The sequence below is a fragment of the Nannospalax galili genome, unplaced genomic scaffold (genome assembly GCF_000622305.1).
Source record: "Nannospalax galili isolate Female #2095 unplaced genomic scaffold, S.galili_v1.0 scaffold1045, whole genome shotgun sequence".
NCBI lineage: Eukaryota > Metazoa > Chordata > Mammalia > Rodentia > Spalacidae > Nannospalax > Nannospalax galili.
In genome coordinates this window covers 148,625-155,977 of record NW_008353343.1, presented here as the reverse complement: position 1 = coordinate 155,977, position 7,353 = coordinate 148,625, and the positions used below count along the sequence as shown (strand labels likewise).

The window sequence follows — 7,353 nt, the reverse complement described above, 5'->3', positions numbered from 1 at the left end:
AAACTTCTGGAGAAATACTCAAATAGAAGTAATTTCATACTCCCCAAGTTAATCTTCTCTAGCAGGTCATAGACATACCTATCTACTTACACATATTGCCTGCATCATTATCAGCTGTTTTGATCTCTCAAGATGGAGAGGAGGAAACACCTGTGATATTCAATAGCAATGCTGCCTCCAGGGAAACAAAGGTATGCTTTCAGTCATCTTTGTCTTGCTTGATAATATTCTTCAATAAAAGTAAGAGCTAATGATCATGCACCCTGGTAGACCTAATCCTTAATGATTACTAAGAAAAGGAAGGAAAAGATCCTCAGAGGCATTGGGCACTCCATCAGCATTATGTTAAGACAGAAACAAGTCAGCGGTGGTAAAAGTAGGCACTGATTCTTTGGGAATCAACATGGAAAGTTCAGCTCTTCAGCTGCCTTACCTTGTCCACACACAGGAGCTTTTTAACAAACAGGGTGAGCTTCTGGAGTCAAGGATGCAGCATTTTGTGGTAATACCACATTCTGTCTTTTCCTACAGATCCACCAGGGAAACTAATGGCTATGGAGGATGACTCTGCAGTGACTGCGTTCATTCTCGTGAGATTAACAGACCACCTGAGGTCCAGCTGCCCCTCTTTGTGCTGTTCCTGGTCAACTATGCAGCCACTGTGCTGGGAAACTTGAGCTTAATGAATCTCATTTTTCTGAATTTACATCTCCATACTCCATGTACTTTTTCCTCCTCAATCTGTCCTTCATTGATTTCTGTTACTCATTTGTCTGTACCCCCAAAATGCTGATGAGTTTTGTTTCAGAGAAGAACACCATCTCCATCACAGGATCCATGAGTCAGTTGTTTTTCTTCTCTTTTTTGTCAGCTCTGAGTGTTATGTGCTGACAGCTATGGCCTATGATTGCTATGTGGCCATCTGTCAGCCTCTGCTGTACCTGGTTGTCATGAGCCATAGGTTCTGCTGCCTGGTAATGTCTATAATATATTTGATGTGGTTTGCTGGTGCAATGGTCCACACGAGGTTTATGATCAGGCTCAGCTTTTGTGATCATCAACCATTACGTGTGTGACATCTCCCCTCTCCTTCAGCTCTCCTGCAGCAACACCTATGCCAACGAACTTGTGAGTTCTCTTATAGTAGGTACATTTCTCATTTTCTCTAGCTTGATTATCTTAACCTCCTATGCTATGATCCTTTTAAATATCATTCAGATGTCTTCAGGTAATGATTGGTCTAAGGCCATGGAAACTTGTGGGTCTCACATCATAACTGTTACTTTATTCTATGGATCTGGTGTGCTAGCTTATGTCAAGCCATCATCTGCTGTTTCTGTAGACTAGGGGAATGCTTTCTCAGTGTTTTATACTCTTGTGGTGCCCATGTTGAATCCACTCATATACAGCCTCAGGAACAAAGATGTCAAAGTTGCTGTGAGGAGAACCATACAGAGAATCACAAGCTGACTGAAGCAGAGAAGTTTCCCCTAGTCCCTGTTTCCTTGTGGGGCTGTTTTCTCTTCTCCCTTCTGTTCTTTGCTTTCTTCTGTTCTTTCTTGTAAGTCTCTCCCTCCCCTCGTGGGTCGTTGGCCATCTATCCATGAGGACAAGGGAGCAGAAGTGAAAAACGGGGTCAGAATGGCCAGTGAACATGACAGAAAAGACCTTCCGGGGAGTCAGATTCAGTGATACAGCTCAGTTTATTCGGTGGGAATCAGGGAAAATATATTGTGGAAGCAGAAGCCAAAGCTTCAGCTGATAGGTGCTCATAGTATGGTTTATTTACATGTGGTAGGGGGAATCCTATCATCCGACTATAGGGTAATGCCTAATTATCATATAGAAAAAAATCTGGGGGCAATTTTATTACAGGTAACTATGTCAAAGGTCATGTTTCAAATAATGTCAGGCATCCATGCTTGGTCGCAAAAGGAAAGTAAGTTAGGCAGAGAGCAGGAGGCCCCCACTGAGAAAGGGAGTCCTTCCATATAGTGCTGAGCCCCTTAGAGCTATCTGGACATGGTGGACTGAAACCTTAGCAGCAGGGTCCCCCAACATCTCTCCCTGTTTTGTTTTATAATGGAGAAGTGCCATCACAAGCTTTAAGAGCCAACTCATCTGTCTCGGGAGAATCCAAAGTCTGATAATTGATCATCACCTGATTGGTAGTAATTTTTGCAATGGTAGTAATTTGTAGGAGAAGAAATTGTATGAAACAGGGAGCAAACATCAAAATGACACACAGCATGATCAGGGGCTAACAAAGAGTAGGAGCCATGAAAACAAGGGGTTACTTAACCAACCTAATTGTTCAGTGGGTTGAAATCTTGAAAATAGATCGTTATGAAGTTTTTTGAGAGTATTAGCATTGGTCTTGACAGCATTTGATTCATTTACAAAAAAACAACATTCCTCTCCCAATACTACACATGTCCCCCCATGTTCAGCAGCTATTAAGCCTAGTGCTTTTCTGTTTTGGAGCACAACCCTGGCAAAAGAGTTCATTTGTCATTGGAGAGACTCAAGGTTGTCAGTCATGGATGCCATTACCTGGTCTAGTTTGTCTCGAAAGTCTCCTGCCAGGTTATGGGTTTGTACAATAGCAGTAGGTGCAGTATGTCTGGCACCCAGGGAGAAGGCGAGTCCAAGTCCTAGTAGCAGGGGGATGAAGATTTCCCCCCACTGGTGGGTGTGAAGGAATAGGGCAGCCTCTTCTTCCTTGAATAGGTACACCTGGGGAGTAATCATTACAGGTACACAAAAGGTGGACAAAGAGGAGTTAACACAGTGTCGGGCTTTTCCTTTGTACCATAGAAAAAGAGGAGGGATGATGCATGCTGTCCTGGAAAGAGTAATGTTAGTGAGGCATTTGTAATGAGTAGGCTTATTCTTGCTGGAAATGCAAATTGAATAGTTAGCCAGTTGTTCGAATAAGGGGATATCCATCAGATGAGAGTTGGTGAAATCATCTTTTGTTTCTGGGTAAAGAAGGGTGATATTAACTGGACCTGATGTCAGTAAAGGTCTATTGCTGGATGCACAAAAGAAAAAGTTAGAGGCATTAGGGTGGGTGGTGAAGGGAAGAAAGTTAGCAACATATTGAATGTATTGGCTCCAGGACATAGTTGATCTTATCTGGTCCTCTGTTTGTTTTTCCTGTAGAATAATATTGTGATGAGTTAGCATGGGCTTAGCTGCAAGTACAAGCTGTCAAAAGATATGAAAGTCAGTGGTAGGGAAGCTGGAGAATGCACCTGAGTAGAACTTTCCCATTACTCCGACATGCCAGCAATCATCCCAGGGATCTGCAACATATATTAGGGAATAGTCATGGTTCCCATAGAGATACGTATTATCCTTTAGGTAGATGGGTCTTTCCTGTCCTGTTATACCCTGATATCCCCCAGTTAATCCTAGTTCCAACCTACAGGGATTGAAATAGTGGCAGCCCCCATAGGTATTAACTTCCTTGAGGCATGATGAATATGTCTGTCAGAAAGGAAAGCAAACATACTCGTTAGTTTTGTATCTGCTAGCATTTGGGTATATTATGATTTCTATGGGTTTTTGACGGCCCACTAGGGGGCAGTCTGTGGTTCCGATTATTTGATTTTTTTCCTTGATACGTTTCCCTGACATAAAATCTCCACAACATAGTGTTGGGGGTGGGGGGGGCTGGCCGAAGCGTTTTTGATTTTGTATCTGCTAGCATTTGGGTATATTATGATTTCTATGGGTTTTTGACAACCCACTAGAGGGCAATCTGTGGTTCTGATTATTTGATTTTTTCCTTGATACGTTTCCCTGACATAAAATCTCCACAACATAGTGTTGTGGGGGGGCTGGCCGAAGCGTTTTGGGGGGTCATCCCTTCCCAAACAAGGTTGTTTAAAAGCATTGCTTTGGCTGTAGGGTCTGTTATTTTTCTATCTAAACTGGCCTGTACTCTTAGTATAAAGTCTGGGAGGGTTTCAGTTGGTTTCTGCTTTAGGAAGGTTAATGAAGAGGTCTCTCCAGGCCCTGTGACCAAGGGAGTTAGGCAGTCCCAGGCCTGTAGTGCACATAAGCAGACCTGTTCAAAACAGCTGGCAGGAATTACAGCCTGCTGGATTCCTGTGGAAAAACTGCCCTGACTGAACAGTTGGTCATAATTCCAGTCTATGTATCCAGGTGGTGGATCTTGCCCTTGTTGTGGTCTTAGTTGTTGATTATGTATGTCATTCTTTTTAACCTGCATTAGGCATTCATCTCTAAATAAAGACTCCCATTGTACAAATAATGGACTGGGGAGGGTAGATCAACAGATACCTCTCCAGTCCAGGGGGTTAGGAGGTTAGTATTAAAGGTTTGTAATATAGATTTGGTCCATGGAGCATGAATCCCATCCTCACGGACAGCAAGGCATAGTTCTTTTAAGTCTGCTGTGGGGAGGGAGTACCAAGCCAGTGGACGTTGTCTTGTTATTTGTAGGTTAATGGTAAAAGCTTCTACAGGCAGGGTTTTTGGGTCCTGATGTCATTGTGGCTGAGGATCCTGGGGGCAATAACTCTCATTATCCCTGAGATTACAAAGCTGTTCAATGGCTGTGGGGGGTGGTGCTAGAGATGGTGGCACTGGCTGTGAAGGGGGAGGGGGATTTATCTAGGAATCTTTGGAAGTTTTTGAAGTCTGGGTTTTAACTTCTGGGTCTGTGTCTTCCTCAGTCTATGAGGATTCATAAAGGGGAAGAAGGGGGTAAAGGTTATTTTTGTTGATGGATGGTTTTTGTCTGATTTGGTCAATTTTTATTTTTTGGGTTGTTGAATCTGTTATCGGGCAATCTTCAGGATATTTTCTTTATTTTTTAGGACTCTTGAATCTGTTGGGCAGTCTTTAGGGTCTTTTTCTTTATTTGAAACCTCCCCTTTATTATCCCCTATTTGTTTTCTATCTAGTAAATTCTCCTCAGGCTTGGGTGGGTTTCCTAAGCATTGTCGGATGGCAGCTATTACAGAGAGGAAGGAAAGGGGCAAATGGTGTCTTTCTTGGATTTCCTTTTTACACACCAAATAGGCAACATGGGTCCAGACCTCTGGGTCAGAAATGTCTGCCAACAGTATCCATGATGCAAATTGAAATACTTCATTCCAAATTTTGAGCCTTCCTTTTGGGAAATCTTAAGTCCTCTTGATTTAAGTAGGGCTCTAAGGGAGTGTTTTTTGGATGGTTTTTTTGGCATGATGCTGAATTCCCCATTATAAAAAAGAAAGGACGTGTTGTCAGTGACATTCATCATTCCTGAAGCAGCCTGCCTCTGGGGGATTGATACATTTTGACAAACACAAGCCTAGCTGAAGATTTAAGAAACTGGCAACCGTCCTTGTGACTTTTAACTTGTTGCTGTGTTACCAGATTTTTATGATAGTTGTAAAGCTTATTGCCTATACCCACTTGGGCTGTCGGGGTCCGGAAAGAGGGCAGGGGGCCTTCAGCCAATATTGGGGAGTTTCCCTGATCAAGAGGCTTCAGTTGCCTACAAACTGTATCCAGACCCTTGCAAAGGTGTTAACTGAAAGTAAAGCAAAGAGAGACTCCCCCTGTCCCTCCTTTTTCTTATGGGGAAGGTCAATTTAAATTCTCATCTAACTGCTTTAGCTTGAGCCTGAGTGCCTGCTTTACCCCAGGGCAAGTCAATTTAAATTCTCACCAGGAAGTCTGTGGGGGCAATGAGGACTACAGGAGAAAGCCCTCCACTTGGGGTGGTACTCTTGGATTCTCCCCTTACCCAAGAAAAAGTTTACGGAAATATGGCTTTTAAAATCTTTTTTCTGTTTGTCTATGGCACAAGCCACCTTAAATTCTTTAAGTGCTCCTTGGCCACCTGCTTTAAATCCTTTGTTTTTGTCTACTTTATTCGCACTTGGAGCCTGAGTGCCTTTTTCTCCCTGGACAGGTCAATTTAAACTTTCACTTAACTGGTTTAGCTTGAGCCTGAGTGCCCTGTGGGTGAGATAACAAAACAGATAAGGAAGTTTGTTATCTTAGAAGTTGAATTCAATGCTTATGTGAAAATCCCTTAGAACTTTGAGGATTTTTTGTTTCTAGGGGTGTTATTCAAGATAGAAAAGGAAAGGGGGTGAACCGCCGATTCCTAGGGGAACATGCCTGGGATCAAAAGCCTCAGGGGATTCCACCTATTCCACAGTGCAAGCCTGTCAGCAAATTTAAGAGATCCAGCAAACTGCTCTAAGAGCAATTAACTGTTTAACCAGTTTTTGCATTAGAAAGATGTATAGATAGGAGGTCTTTGTCTACAACCAGGTGGGCAGTCCTTCTTTTCAGAGGACTAAGAGCCTTTGGCTAACATGAGGGGGTAGCCTGATCAGAAAGCCTCCATTACTCCTTCATCTTTAATGGTCCCACACAAAGACTCAGACTGAAAATAAAAGGAGGAAAAAGAGGAGAGACTCCCGATCCTCAAGGGTGGAATGGCCAAGGCAAAGCTGCCATTACCCTCTTGGAGATGGGGTACTCACAAATTCCATGTGTTCCAGGAGCCTCATGTTCGGGTACCAGCTATGGGTCTCTCTCTCCCCTCATGGGTTGTTGGCCACCGATCCAAGAGGACAAAGGGAGCAGAAGTGACGTCCATGGTCAGGACAGCCAGTGAGCATGATGGAAAAGACCTTCTGGGGATTCATATTCAGTGATACAGCTCTGTTTATTCAGAGGGGGTAAGAGAAAATATAGTGTGGAGGCAGCAGCCAAAGCTTCAGCTGATAGGTGCTCATAGTACGCTTTATGTACATGTGGTAGGGGAAATCCTATCATCTGACTATAGGGCAATGCCTAATTATCATATAGAAAAAACCTGGGGGCAATTTTATTGCAGGTAACTATGCCAAAGATCATGTTCCAAATATGGTCAATCATCCGTGCTTGGTGGCACTTTCCAGGTAAGTTAGGCAGAGAGCAGGATGCCCCTGCTGAGAGAAGGAGTCCTTCCATATATTGCTGAGCCCCTTAGACCTATCCAGACATGGTGGACTACAACCTTAGCAGCAGGGTCCACCAACATTTCCTCTTCAGCGTTCTTCCTTGTTCTTTCTACTTTTTGTGAAAGGTAGCCACTGAAATGTGTTTTCTCCTCTTGCTGTGCAGTGTATCTGTTAGGCTCAGTATTGCCCTTGAACATCAGTGTTGTCTTGAACCTGGTTTCTGTTGTCTGTTCCACATCTAGTCCCTGTGCTGATCTACTTCTCTACCTAAGAAACAGTAACTACCATTTTTTCTTGTTTTCTTCTCTATCCAAGTTAAACCCAGAGCTGGGCGTGTTCTGTGAGCTTGGTTTCCTGCTTTATTTTCTGAGTA

At 43.3% G+C, this 7,353-nt stretch overlaps 1 pseudogene; it reads left to right on the top strand.

The window, feature by feature from the left end:
• Window positions 1-896: 896 nt before the first annotated feature.
• Window positions 897-1,470, top strand: LOC103748041 (annotated as a pseudogene).
• Window positions 1,471-7,353: the final 5,883 nt, after the last annotated feature.